At 47.0% G+C, this 13,439-nt stretch overlaps 1 protein-coding gene across 1 annotated transcript in view; it reads left to right on the top strand.

Annotated features, from left to right (window-relative positions):
- The first annotated feature begins 3,633 nt into the window (after positions 1–3,633).
- Positions 3,634–13,439, top strand: part of LOC138663657 (oocyte zinc finger protein XlCOF22-like) — a 71,986-nt gene continuing 62,180 nt past the window's right edge. Inside the window, exon 1 of the mRNA XM_069749938.1 lies at positions 3,634–3,827. The gene's annotated coding sequence lies outside the window, so the exon portion shown is untranslated. The remainder of the gene's footprint in view (positions 3,828–13,439) is intronic.

Raw genomic sequence — 13,439 nt, 5'->3', positions numbered from 1 at the left:
GTGGACAATTTGAAGTTGTCCCAGGAGAGGGCTCAGCAGTTTGCTAATCGCCGTCGCCGCGTGGGTCCTCGACTTCGTGTTGGGGACTTGGTGTGGTTGTCTTCTCGTTTTGTTCCTATGAAGGTCTCTTCTCCTAAGTTCAAGCCTCGGTTCATCGGTCCCTATAGGATCTTGGAAATTCTTAACCCTGTGTTGTTTCGTTTGGATCTCCCGGCATCGTTTGCTATTCATAATGTGTTCCATCGGTCGTTGTTGCGGAAGTATGAGGTACCTGTTGTTCCTTCGCTTGAGCTTCCTGCTCCGGTGCTGGTGGAGGGAGAATTGGAGTATGTTGTGGAGAAAATCTTGGATTCTCGTGTTTCCAGACGGAAACTCCAGTATTTGCTCAAGTGGAAGGGTTATGGTCAGGAGGATAATTCTTGGGTGGTTGCCTCTGATGTTCATGCTGCCGTTTTGGTCCGTGCATTTCATAGGGCTCATCCTGGTCGCCCTGGTGGTTCTCGTGAGGGTTCGGTGACCCCTCCTCAAGGGGGGGTACTGTTGTGAGTTCTGTTTTTGGGCTCCCTCTGGTGGTTACTGATGGTACTGGGTGACTTGTGTTCTCTGCGGTCTCTGGTGTCCACCTGTTCCATCAGGATATGGGAGTTTCCTATTTAACCTGGCTTTCTTGTCATTTCCTCGCTGGCTATCAATGTAATCAGTGTGTCTTTTTACATCTGCTACCCGCTTCTGTAATCTTCAGGACAAGCTAAGTTTTGATTTTCCTGTTCCACGTTTTGCTTAATTTTTGTCTTAGTCCAGCTTGCAGATATGTGATTCCTTGCTGCTGGTTGCTCTAGTGGGCTGAAATTACTCCTCATGTTCCATGAGTTGGCACATGAGTTCAAGTAATTTCAGGATGGTTTTTTGAAGGGTTTTTCGCTGACCGCGCAGTTCACTTTTGTATCCTCTGCTATCTAGCTTTAGCGGGCCTCATTTTGCTGAATCTGTTTTCATAACTACGTATGTGCTTTCCTCTCATTTCACCGTTATTACATGTGGGGGGCTGCTATTTCTGTGGGGTGTTTCTCTGGAGGCAAGTGAGGTCTGTGTTTCTTCTAATAGGGGAAGTTAGTCCTTCGGCTGGCGCGAGACGTCTAGGAATCATAGTAGGCACGTTCCCCGGCTACTGCTAGTTGTGTGTTTAGGTTCAGGATCGCGGTCAGCTCAGGTTCCATCACCCTAGAGCTTGTTTTGTTTTTGTGCTTGTCCTTTTGTGATCCTCTGCCATTGGGATCATGACAGTCTAGCCACCGTGACCGCCTCAGAACCGAACCAGAGAGGCCCGGTACCGAAACGCGTGGCCCTGTGTCTGGGGGCGCTCCAACTACACGTGTCCAAGAGCATCACTAGTATCATGAAAAATAGATATTGGCGTGCACTCTGAGTGTCACTAGTGGGGGTGCCAATTGAGTGGATTGGTGAAATCCCTCTTAGACCATGTACATAGAATAAATGTCAATTGCACATTCCTTTTGAATGCAAATGAGATTTCTTTTATTAAAGGTAAAAAATAATATGCAACCTTTGAATGTCAACGCGTTTCGGCCAACTCGGCCTTTTTCACGACAGTTGCATTCAGCAGGTATTCTCTGCTAGACAGGGATTTTTCTTCCCTGGAGGTGCGATTTGTTAAATCTGGAAGGTATAGTTCATGAGATATCCTTGGGTAGATTGATGAATGTGGAAAGCCTGTATTTCACATGTCCCAGACTGGGTGCTTGCTTAAATGTGCACATTTTGATATTGTCGATATTTTTTAAGTAACTCTACCTCATCAAAGGCATTGGCATTTTTATGGGAATCACTGCTTATAGATTTTCTATAGTTTGGTCTGGATACTTGAGTACAGCAGAATGTATTTAAGAAGAAAGTAGCCATATGTGTTCCCCATATCTGAGGTCACTAGATTTCAATTATACGAATTTGTAATTTGAGTATTTAATAAACTTGTAGTGAAATACAGTGGGGCAAAAAAGTATTTAGTCAGTCAGCAATAGTGCAAGTTCCACCACTTAAAAAGATGAGAGGTGTCTGTAATTTACATCATAGGTAGACCTCAACTATGGGAGACAAACTGAGAAAAAAAAATCCAGAAAATCACATTGTCTGTTTTCTTATCATTTTTTTTGCATATTATGGTGGAAAATAAGTATTTGGTCAGAAACAAACAATCAAGATTTCTGGCTCTCACAGACCTGTAACTTCTTCTTTAAGAGTCTCCTCTTTCCTCCACTCATTACCTGTAGTAATGGCACCTGTTTAAACTTGTTATCAGTATAAAGAGACACCTGTGCAAACCCTCAAACAGTCTGACTCCAAACTCCACTATGGTGAAGACCAAAGAGCTGTCAAAGGACACCAGAAACAAAATTGTAGCCCTGCACCAGGCTGGGAAGACTGAATCTGCAATAGCCAACCAGCTTGGAGTGAAGAAATCAACAGTGGGAGCAATAATTAGAAAATGGAAGACATACAAGACCACTGATAATCTCCCTCGATCTGGGGCTCCACGCAAAATCCCACCCCGTGGGGTCAGAATGATCACAAAAACGGTGAGCAAAAATCCCAGAACCACGCGGGGGGACCTAGTGAATGAACTGCAGAGAGCTGGGACCAATGTAACAAGGCCTACCATAAGTAACACACTACGCCACCATGGACTCAGATCCTGCAGTGCCAGACGTGTCCCACTGCTTAAGCCAGTACATGTCCGGGCCCGTCTGAAGTTTGCTAGAGAGCATTTGGATGATCCAGAGGAGTTTTGGGAGAATGTCCTATGGTCTGATGAAACCAAACTGGAACTGTTTGGTAGAAACACAACTTGTCGTGTTTGGAGGAAAAAGAATACTGAGTTGCATCCATCAAACACCATACCTACTGTAAAGCATGGTGGTGGAAACATCATGCTTTGGGGCTGTTTCTCTGCAAAGGGGCCAGAACGACTGATCCGGGTACATGAAAGAATGAATGGGGCCATGTACCGTGAGATTTTGAGTGCAAACCTCCTTCCATCAGCAAGGGCATTGAAGATGAAACGTGGCTGGGTCTTTCAACATGACAATGATCCAAAGCACACCGCCAGGGCAACGAAGGAGTGGCTTCGTAAGAAGCATTTCAAGGTCCTGGAGTGGCCTAGCCAGTCTCCAGATCTCAACCCTATAGAAAACCTTTGGAGGGAGTTGAAAGTCCGTGTTGCCAAGCGAAAAGCCAAAAACATCACTGCTCTAGAGGAGATCTGCATGGAGGAATGGGCCAACATACCAACAACAGTGTGTGGCAACCTTGTGAAGACTTACAGAAAACGTTTGACCTCTGTCATTGCCAACAAAGGATATATTACAAAGTATTGAGATGAAATTTTGTTTCTGACCAAATACTTATTTTCCACCATAATATGCAAATAAAATGTTAAAAAAACAGACAATGTGATTTTCTGGATTTTTTTTTCTCAGTTTGTCTCCCATAGTTGAGGTCTACCTATGATGTAAGTTACAGACGCCTCTCATCTTTTTAAGTGGTGGAACTTGCACTATTGCTGACTGACTAAATACTTTTTTGCCCCACTGTATGTATAGGTATGAATGCATGTCTAGCAGTAATTTAACATTTTAACATCTGTCCTGAGACTGCAGGTTTCACAGGGGGTTGGACCCGTAGAAGTGCTAGATACAGCGCGAAACGGCCGTCGTCGACCCCTGCACATTCCTGCTGTCACTGCACATCCCCCGAGCCGTGAAGATGTATTATCACATGTCTCAATAAAGACTTTCCTCACTCCAGGATCGGTGAGTGCTGCCGCATATTTCTATGACAGGATATATATATATATATGTATATATAGGTGTTTGATCACCAAAAACGCGTTGATATCGCATTTTAATCTTTGTAATGGCTGATGTTTTTATCCTCCAATGAACACCTTTTTCAAGTGAATAAAGAAGAGTTTTTTCACTATCTCGTTGAGCTGGATTCCTCATTTCTTCCCTGACAAAAAAAGTTACCTCATCCTCCGCAGTATACACCCCAACAATAGATTAATCAGTTTTAGCTTAGAGTCAGTAGGAGGTGGACACAAGTCTTTCACTAAACCCATATCTACCTCGGTTTTCAGCATTTTCCAGTAACGTCTCTTCTTTTTCAGATGGATCTACCTCTGAAGGGATACAGTGTGAATAGTCACAACTGCACACCCACGTAGAGACTGAGTACTGCGTGTACTGCCACCACGTATCCTAATAGGTTTAGTCGGCAGGACCCCAACCACTTACACAGAAGCTTGTTTAGGTGATCCGGATCTGATCCTGGCCCCCGTTTCCCATCCACTCGCCCACTAGAGCCTGTCGGTGTTAAGAGGCGTAGACGTCCCGCAACGCAGCAATTTTGGATGTCTGACATTCCTGGATGGAGAGGTACTTCTCTGTCGCTCTCTTCCCCAGAGGCGACGAGAAGTTCCCATAGGAAGATTCAAGTTAAAGAAGAAGACAAGGAATGAAGGAAGAAAAAAAATAAAAATATTTCCTCTAATTTTATGTGTTTGGAGATTTGGGGTCCATTTTAGAATGGGCCATTATCCCCTAGTTTTCCTGCGAATTGAGGTGCTGGGCTACCTTTTTGTTGTGCTTTTAGGACCTCTGCGCCGCTTCCCCCTGCTCCAGTGGTCATTGTTTTTAATCTAGGTCCCGGCTTCTCTCGGGGCCTAGTTTTTGGCGTTGGCTCCTCCCCCCATCTTTTCTGCTCTTTGGGCGGGCTTTTCTCCCGCCCGACTCTTCTCACTTCCTCTTTTGGCTCCTGGCGGTAAGCTTTACCCACTCCTTAGGCAAAGCCCTGCTCCATTGCCATCTTTCTCTGCCCGGACCGGGCGGGTAGCTCTCCCCCCTTTATTCTGGCCCCAGAAAGCAGGATTCTTCCATCAGCCTTCGCTCTCCCTCCTGCAGTGTGCATTTTTGCCCTGCGCCCTCCTTGCAGTTGCCACTTTTTCTTGTGGATACAGATGCTGATTTGTTTCCTGCGGGACCTGCATCTCCTTTACTTTTGGAAGCAGACTGCATCTTACTGTGAGTAGCTCTGCTCTGCAGATTGACCCTCTCCTCTGCATTCTCTTCCTGCCCCCTAACCTTCTAGCATTAGATAGTAGGTCAGTTAGTGGGTCTTCATGCCTAATACTAAAGGAGAGCGTTCTCGTCCTCCTGCTTCCTCTTCTTCTTCTCCTCTGCTCTTGTTAGACACTTTGTATGCTCTTTGTGTAAATGCAAACTCCCTTCAGGTCAGTCGTCTCCCCTCTTTCAGGACTGCAGCAACCCCCCTTTGCCTACCACCCAGGAGTCTCCTTCTGCCCCAGGTAAGAGCAATGCCCCTATCCCAGTGTGGGCTTCCTCTCTGTATCAGTCCGTGGCAGACCTTACCAAAGTGTCGCAGACCCTGGTGTCCATTCTTGACAGGTTGCCCCTTCTGGCCTCCGCCGTTACTAGTGGGTCGTAGGATTCATTGAAGGTGTCTTCCATCACAGGCCGTAAGAGATTCAGACAGGCGCGTCATTCCAGGTCCTCTTCCCGCTCCATCTCTTCCCCCGGTCTCTCCCGGCGTTCTGCTGCTTGATCCTCCCTTGAGTCAGGCGAAGCAGTTTCGGATGCACTGTCAGACATTCTTGCCATGGAAAGGAAGAACCCTACCAGACGCTTCCAAAGAGGGAAGTGCCTCAGCATCCTATACCCCTTCGCCCTTGAGCTCATGGCTAACTGGACAACCTCTCCTACTGTGGACCCGCCAGTCTCCAGACTGTCCACCAACACGGTCCTCCTGCTGACAAATGGGGCATCCCTCAAGGACTCCAATGACAGGATCATAGAATTTGTCGCAAAGTCAGCCTTTGAAGTGGCCGCTTCTACATTACGCCCGGTGTTTGCCTCTACTTGGGTGTCAAAGTCAATAGCTGCATGGGCTAAACAACTTCGTCAGGGCATTCTTGCTGGAGGTCGTCCGGAGGAATTGGCCAACCTCGCAGACCAGATTTATCATGCAGGGAAGTATATGGTATCTGCCTCCCTGGACGCCGCCTCATGTGCGGCTCAGGCATCCAGTAATATCGTGGCCATTCGACAGACTGTTTGGCTTAAGGCCTGGCAGGTGGACTTGTCTTCAAAAAAGTCCCTTACAAGCTTGCCTTTCCAGGGTTCCCGTCTGTTTGGTTCCCAGTTGGACCAAATTAGTAAGGAGACCACTGGGGGCACGAGATCCCTCCTTCCTCAATCCAAACCTCGCCGTCCTTTAAAGCATCAGTTTCGGCCCTTTCGCTCCTTTCACAGTTTTTCTGCGACGGAGGACTTTTACTGCCGAGAGAGGCCGCAGGCTCACTAGGATAGGAAATAGGCTTAGTTTAAACCCACCCCTTCCTGGCATCCCCGTAACATCCAGAGTAGATCTGCCAGATCCAGACCTGGTAGATATTCGTTGGCATGACTCATTTCAAGATCCCGGCGTATCTCCCAGGCTGGGCAGTCACCTCTGTCTTTTCAAAGGCGTTTGGCTCACCTCAGTGGAGGATGCATGGGTCAGTGAGTACAAAATTGATTTCGTTGCGCAGCACCGAGATCGATTCTACAAATCCCTTCCTCCAAGAGATGCCTCTCTGGTTCCCGGTTTCTTTGCATCCATTGCCTCCCTTCTTAGGTCAGGAGTTATTTTTCCCTTCCCAGACCAGGAACGCTTCATACGGTTTTATTCAAACCTATTTGTGGTGCTGAAGAAGGATGGCACGGTTTGGCCCATCCTTGGCCTAAAGCTGCTGAACAAACGGGCCCGCCTTCGACATTTCAAGATGGATTGTTCAGTAATTGCTCCCATGAAGGCGCAGGAATTCTTGTGCTCCATAGGCATCCAAGATGCCTATCTTCATGTCTTTATTTTCCCAGGACATCAAAGATTTCTGTATTTTGCAGTACAGCAGGATCATTTTCAGTTCATCACCCTGCTGTTCGGCCTCGTAACCGCTCCCAGGGTTTTCACAAAAATCATGGCAGCGTTAATGGGCATTCTGCGGATCAGAGGTTTAGTGCTGATTCCTTACCTCGATGACATTCTCATCAAGGCTCCATCATTTTCTCAGGCCCAGGAAAGCCTGGCCATTGTTCTCAACACCCTGTCCTGGTTCGGATGGCTAGTCAACAGGGCAAAGTCTTGTCTTGTTTCGACCCAGCGCCTCATTTTTCTAGGCATGCTGTTCAACACCCATCAGACAAGGGTCTTTCTTCCCAAAGAGAAGAGCGCAATCCTCGAGCAAGGAGTTCACTTGCTATAGGGCCCTCGGTTTCCTTCTTTCTGCTCAGCACTGACGGTTCTGGGAAAGATGGTGGCAGCGTCGGAAGCAATTCTTTTTGCGCAGTTCCATTCAGGACCACTCCAGCAGGCCATCCTATCTCAGTGGAACAGGTCTGTCCTCTGCCTGGATAGTCCAATTCGGCTCTCCTCCCGAGTCAAACGATCTCTCAATTGGTGGCCGTTATCCCCTCTTATCTTTCAGGGTCGGTCCTTTCTTCCCATCCACTGGCAGGTGGTGACGACAGACACCAGCCTTCTCAGCAGAGGAATCCTCTCTGCTGATCAACATCCTTGAGAAAAGGGCATCCTTCTGTCTCTCCATCACTGGGAGAAGCTTCTCAGGGGTCTGCCAATCTGAACTCAGACGGACAATGTCACAGCAGTGGCATATGTCAATCACCAAGGGGGACCCGGAGCCCTTTGGCGATGGCCGACGTGTACAAGATTCTCCTCTGGGCAGAGGTGACGGTTCCGGCAATGTCCGAAGTGCATATCCCCAGCGTGGACAATTGGGCTGCCGACTTGCTCAGCCGCCAGGGTCTCATGGCGGGACAGTGGTCCCTGCATCAGGAAGTCTTCCATCAGGTTTGCCTTCGATAGGGTACTCCAGATATGGACCTCATGGCATCCCAACTGAACAGAAAAGTTCCACTATTTGTTTCCAGGTCCAGCGATCCTCTCCCGATGGGCGCCGACACTCTAGCGATTCCCTGGTCACAGTTTGTTCTTCCGTACCTGTTACCTCCACTCCCCCTTCTTCTAAGACTGTTGAAGAAGATCAAGGTGGAAGGGGTGCCAGTTATATCTGATTGCCCTGGATTGGCCCAGAAGGTCCTGGTTCGTAGAGATCGTCAAACTTCTCGAGGACGTCCCCTGGAGGCTAGCAGACAGACCGGATCTTCTGTCCCAAGGACCGATCTGCCACCAGAATTCTCGGTCGCTCAATTTAACGGCGTGGCTGTTGAATCCGCGGTTCTGAGAACGGCCAGGCTTGTTACTCGCACCATGATCCAGGCTAGGAAGCCGTCTTCCTCAAGGGTCTATAATCGGACTTGGAAAGCCTATTTCAGATGGTGCGAGTCTAATCATATCGCGCCTATGTCCTTTTCTCTTTTACTTCTATTTTGGCTTTTCTCCAGGCAGGACTCGACACTGATCTGGCAATTCGTTCTTTAAAAGGGTCAGGCGTCAGCGCTTTCTATTCTTTTACAGAAAAACCTATCCTCTCGTTCTCAGGTCAGAACTTTCCTTAAAGGGTCAGTGCATGTGGCTCCCCTGTACCGCACACCTGTGGATCCCTGGGACCTCAATCTAGTTCAGGAGGCCCTGAGGAGCTCTCTGTTGGAACCTCTCCAAGACTACTCTGTCCTTTCTGTCTTGGAAGGTGGAGTTTCTTGTCGCCATCACCTCCATCTCGGAACTGGCAGCTCTTTCCTGTTGCTCTCCATACTTGGTTCCACACCAGGACAAGGTGGTTTTGCAGCGTCTACCTTCTTTACATCCCAAGGTGGTGTCCGCTTTTCATCTAAATGAAGATGTTGTCCTCCCTTCCCTTTGTCTCATTCCGACTCATCCTCTGGAGCGTTCCCTGAACATGTTAGACCAGGTTAGGGCGGTACGGGTCTATCTGGCTAGGACCGCCCCCTTTAGGAAGACAGATTCTCTTTTTGTCATTCCAGAAGGTGCGCAAAGAGGTCTGCTGGCCTCCAAGGCCACGATTGTTTGCTGGATCCGGACGGCAATTTTGGAGGCTTACCAGGTCAAGAGCAGAGTGCCTTCACCTGGGATTAAGGCTCACTCTACCCGGGCAGTGGGCGCCTTCGGGCGGTGCAACGTAGGGCATCTGCCCTACAACTTTACCAAGCAGCCACCTGGATTTGCATTCACACGTTCGCCAAATTTTACAGGATCCATACCTACGCTTCGGCGGATGCGAGCCTAGGTAGACGGATCTTGCAGGCGGCAGTAGTGACTTCTCCGGCCTGAATGAAGTTTCTCCTGTTCCCTCCCCAGGAACTGCTTTGGGACATCCCATGGTTCCTGTATCCCCCAACGAAGCGATAGAGAAAACAGGATTTTTAGTTGCTGAACGTAAAATCTGTTTCTCTGAGCCTTCATTGGGGACACAGCACCCTCCCATGTTTATCATAGTAACATAGTAACATAGTTAGTAAGGCCGAAAAAAGACATTTGTCCATCCAGTTCAGCCTATATTCCATCATAATAAATCCCCATATCTACGTCCTTCTACAGAACCTAATAATTGTATGATACAATATTGTTCTGCTCCAGGAAGATATCCAGGCCTCTCTTGAACCCCTCGACTGAGTTCGCCATCACCACCTCCTCAGGCAAGCAATTCCAGATTCTCACTGCCCTAACAGTAAAGAATCCTCTTCTATGTTGGTGGAAAAACCTTCTCTCCTCCAGACGCAAAGAATGCCCCCTTGTGCCCGTCACCTTCCTTGGTATAAACAGATCCTCAGCGAGATATTTGTATTGTCCCCTTATATACTTATACATGGTTATTAGATCGCCCCTCAGTCGTCTTTTTTCTAGACTAAATAATCCTAATTTCGCTAATCTATCTGGGTATTGTAGTTCTCCCATCCCCTTTATTAATTTTGTTGCTCTCCTTTGTACTCTCCCTAGTTCCATTATATCCTTCATGAGCACCGGTGCCCAAAACTGGACACAGTACTCCATGTGCGGTCTAACTAGGGATTTGTACAGAGGCAGTATAATGCTCTCATCATGTGTATCCAGACCTCTTTTAATGCACCCCATGATCCTGTTTGCCTTGGCAGCTGCTGCCTGGCACTGGCTGCTCCAGGTAAGTTTATCATTAACTAGGATCCCCAAGTCCTTCTCCCTGTCAGATTTACCCAGTGGTTTCCCATTCAGTGTGTAATGGTGATATTGATTCCTTCTTCCCATGTGTATAACCTTACATTTATCATTATTAAACCTCATCTGCCACCTTTCAGCCCAAGTTTCCAACTTATCCAGATCCATCTGTAGCAGAATACTATCTTCTCTTGTATTAACTGCTTTACATAGTTTTGTATCATCTGCAAATATCGATATTTTACTGTGTAAACCTTCTACCAGATCATTAATGAATATGTTGAAGAGAACAGGTCCCAATACTGACCCCTGCGGTACCCCACTGGTCACAGCGACCCAGTTAGAGACTATACCATTTATAACCACCCTCTGCTTTCTATCACTAAGCCAGTTACTAACCCATTTACACATATTTTCCCCCAGACCAAGCATTCTCATTTTGTGTACCAACCTCTTGTGCGGCACGGTATCAAACGCTTTGGAAAAATCGAGATATACCACGTCCAATGACTCACCGTGGTCCAGCCTATAGCTTACCTCTTCATAAAAACTGATTAGATTGGTTTGACAGGAGCGATTTCTCATAAACCCATGCTGATATGGAGTTAAACAGTTATTCTCATTGAGATAATCCAGAATAACATCCCTCAGAAACCCTTCAAATATTTTACCAACAATAGAGGTTAGACTTACTGGCCTATAATTTCCAGTATCAACTCTTCTTTCTGTGTTATATTGTTACAGTTTGAGTTGTCTGTTTTTCTCTCTATCTCCATGCTTCTCATACTGCTTTCTCACTAACTGATTAATCTAGTGTTGGTCGGTGGAATGTAGACTGCGGAGGAGTAGCTAACTTTTTTTGTGCATAGTATCAGCCTCCTAGAGGCAGCAGCATACATCCATGGTTCCAACGTCCCCAATGAAGGCTTCGAGAAACAGATTTTACGGCAGGGGTGCGGAACCTCAGGCCCCAGGGCCATTTTCGGCCCTCAATGACCTTTTATCAGGTCCCTAAGCAGATTCTCAGGGACCGCATTCTTGGGCAGGGAGATGTATTTTGATTACAACCAGCTCATTAATTTCTTGTTGCTCTGTTAGCACACGAATGCAGTGTTCACTACTGAATACTGAAGGGCATGTAATGAAAGATTACATCCTGAAACCAGTGCCAGTCAGAATGTACTTCGTGGGCGGAGTTTGTACGGCCCCTGAAGGAAGGTATAAATATCCAAATGGCCCTTGGCAGAAAAAAAGATTCCTGAGCCCTGTTTTACGGTAAGTAACCAAAAATCCTGTTTTATTTCAGTTCTCCAATACAAAAAGTGAAACTCATATATTAGAGTCATTACAAACAGAGTGATCTATTGCAAGTGTTTAATTCTGTTAATGTTGATGATTATGGCAATGAAAACACAACAGTCATTATCTCAGTAATTAGAATACTTCATAACAACAGCTTGAAAAATGATTTTAAAATCCAAAATGTTGGCCTACTGAAATGTATGTTCAGTAAATGCACTCAGTACTTGGTCAGAGCTCCTTCTGGATCAATTACTGCATCAATGCAGCGTGGCATGGAGGCAACCAGCCTGTGGCACTGCTGAGGTGTTATGGAAGCCCAGGTTGCTTTGATAGCAGCCTTCAGCTCATCTGCATTGTTGGATTTGGTGTTTCTCATCTTCCTCTTGACAATACCCCATAGATTCTCTATGGGGTTAAGGTCAGGTGAGTTTTCTGGCCAATCAAGCACGATGATACTGTTGTTTGTAAACCAGATATTGGTACTTTTGGCAGTGTGGACAGGTCCTGCTGGAGAATGAAATTTCCATCTCCAAAAAGCTTGTCGGCAGAGGGAATCATGAAGTGCTCTAAAATTTCCTAGTAGATGGCTACGCTGACTTTGGTCTTGATAAAACACAGTGGACCTACACCAGCAGATGACATGGCTCCCAAAACCATCATTGATTGTGGATACTTCACACTAGACTTTGGAAATCAAGGTCCCAGAGTCTGGAGGAAGAGTGGAGAAGCACACAATCCAAGCTGCTTGAGATCTAGTGTGAAGTTTCCACACAATCGGCGATGGTTTCACAATCGGCGATGATCACAATCGGTGATGGTTTGGGGAACTATGTCATCTGCTGATGTAGGTCCACTGTGTTTTATCAAGACAAAAGTCAGCGCAGTGTCTACCACTTCATGCTTCCCTCTACTGACAAGCTTATTGGTGATGGAAATTTCATTCTCCAGCAGGAATTGGCACCTGTCCACCCTGCCAAAAGTACCAATTCCTAGTTTAAAAACAACAGTATCACTGTGCTTGATTGTCGAGCAAACTTGTGTGACCTTAACCCCATAGAGAATCTATGGGGTATTGTCAAGAAGAAGATGAGAGACACCAGACCCAACAATGTAGACGAGCTGAAGGCTGCTATCAAAGCAACCTGGGCTTCCATAAAACCTCAGCAGTGTCACAGACTGATCAACTCCATGCCACGCTGCATTGATGCAGTAATTCATGCTAAAGGAGCCCCGACCAAGTACTGAGTGCATTTACTGAACATACATTTCTAGAAGATTTTAAAATCATTTTTTCAAGCTGGTGTTATAAAGTATTCTAATTTACTGACATAATGACGTTTGGATTTTCATTGGCTGTAAGCCATAATTGTCAATGTTAACCCCTTAGCGACCGCCGATACGCCTTTTAACGGCGGCCGCTAAGGGTACTTAAACCACAGCGCCGTTAATTAACGGCGCTGTGGAAAAAGTGAATAGCGCCCCCCAGAGTCGGATTTTCTCCGGGGTCTCGGCTGCCGGGGGTAGCCGAGACCCCAGAGAACATGATTCGGGGGGTTTTTTACCCACCCCGCATTTGCGATCGCCGGTAATTAACCGTTTACTGGCGATCGCAAAAAAAAAAAACGCGATCTCTTTTTAATTTCTCTGTCCTCCAATGTGATCGCACATCGGAGGACAGAGAAAAGGGGTCCCAGGTGGCCCCCCAATACTCACCTGGCTCCCCCGGTGCTCCTCGTGTCTCCCGGTGGGCGCCGCCATCTTTAAAATGGCGGGCGCATGCGCAGTGCGGCCGGCGCCGGGAGAATCTTTGGGGTCTCGGCTGCCGGGGGTAGCCGAGACCCCAAAGAACATGATCGGGGTCGGTTTTACCGACCCCTGTTTTGCGATCGCCGGTAATTAACTGTTTCCCGGCGATCACAAAAAAAAAAAAGTTA

This window comes from Ranitomeya imitator, chromosome 2, assembly GCF_032444005.1.
Source record: "Ranitomeya imitator isolate aRanImi1 chromosome 2, aRanImi1.pri, whole genome shotgun sequence".
Classification (NCBI taxonomy): Eukaryota; Metazoa; Chordata; class Amphibia; order Anura; family Dendrobatidae; genus Ranitomeya; species Ranitomeya imitator.
The sequence above is the reverse complement of the archived record's forward strand: the minus strand, read 5'-3'. Positions and strand labels throughout refer to the sequence as shown.